Source organism: Carlito syrichta, unplaced genomic scaffold (assembly GCF_000164805.1).
Source record: "Carlito syrichta isolate Samal-C Ts95f unplaced genomic scaffold, Tarsius_syrichta-2.0.1 Scaffold316302, whole genome shotgun sequence".
Lineage (NCBI taxonomy): Eukaryota > Metazoa > Chordata > Mammalia > Primates > Tarsiidae > Carlito > Carlito syrichta.
Genome location: NW_007260398.1, coordinates 1,331,053 through 1,332,247, shown reverse-complemented (window position 1 = coordinate 1,332,247; position 1,195 = coordinate 1,331,053). Strand labels below are relative to the sequence as shown.

The window sequence follows — 1,195 nt, the reverse complement described above, 5'->3', positions numbered from 1 at the left end:
TCGCTGCCCAGGCGGGTCTCGAACCCACGGGCTCAGGCAATCCACTCACCTCAGTCTCCCAAAGGTGCAGGATTACAGGCTGAGCCACCGAGCCCGGCACTCATTTGTGCTTTTACTGAGGCATGATTTCAAATTGTGAATGCTATAAGGCTGTTATCTGGGGCAAGTCACTTAGCCAGCAAGTGAACCAGTTCAGCATCCCAGCATCCATCGCTTTTGAGTGTTTTGCTTTACTCATCTCTTCCTACCATCAAATCAGGAGTACATCCAGCAAAGGGATAACAAGTTTGTTCTGTAAAAAAGTGAGACAGTAAACTTTAATGAGCACCGAAAAGACATGAAGATACGCAAAGGAAGTATGACTTGGGAAGAACTATGATTCTAGAATAGTCCAGAAACTTATAAAAAATATTTCTGTATTTCCTACAAATGTCAAGAGGTGAATAAATCGCTGTGATAACCAAGATCCTAAGTAATTGGCTCTAAAACAGGAAACTGATCAACTAAATCAGAATCTATAAAGAGATTTAAAACATGATGAGAACTCAATCCACAACAAACCAAAAATAGCCAAGTAACAGATAAAGGAATAATTATTTAATAAATGTCCATTAATACAACTTATTGATACAGAGAAGAACTAACTTGGATTTGTATTTCACACCAGATTCTGAAAAAAAAAAAAATCTAGATGGGTTAATGAGTTAAATGCAAAACAAAACAAAAATACAAACAAAACTAGAAAACAGAACAGCATATTTATAACATCTATAAGAGGATAAAGCAGACTTAACAGAAAATGGCAAGGACATAATGCTATATTTTGACATAAGAACAAAGAAAATGTAAAATAAAAGTATGGGTCTATTTTTTGGGGTTCTCTATGCTATTCCGTTGATCTGTGCATCTGATCCTCCATCAATACCACACTGTCTTGATTACTGTGGTGATAGCCCTTAATCTCAGATAGAGTGATTCCTTCCATTTTATTTATTTATTTATTTATTTATTTATTTATTTATTTATTTTGAGTTGGAGTCTCACTCGGTCGCCCAGACTGGAGTGCAGCAGCCGCTCCAGCCAACGCAGCCTCGCCTGCTGGGCTCTGGCGATCCTTCTGCCTCCGCCTTCCGAGTAGCCGGAATTACAGGCGCGCGCTACCACGCCCGGCTGATTTTTTGATTTATTGTAGAGA

General features: G+C 38.8%; 1 protein-coding gene across 1 annotated transcript in view; it reads right to left on the bottom strand.

Moving 5' to 3' along the window:
• The window catches only part of HIGD1C (HIG1 hypoxia inducible domain family member 1C), a 19,708-nt gene that overhangs the window by 14,550 nt on the left and 3,963 nt on the right, over positions 1-1,195 (bottom strand). The gene's annotated exons all lie outside the window — the stretch shown is intronic.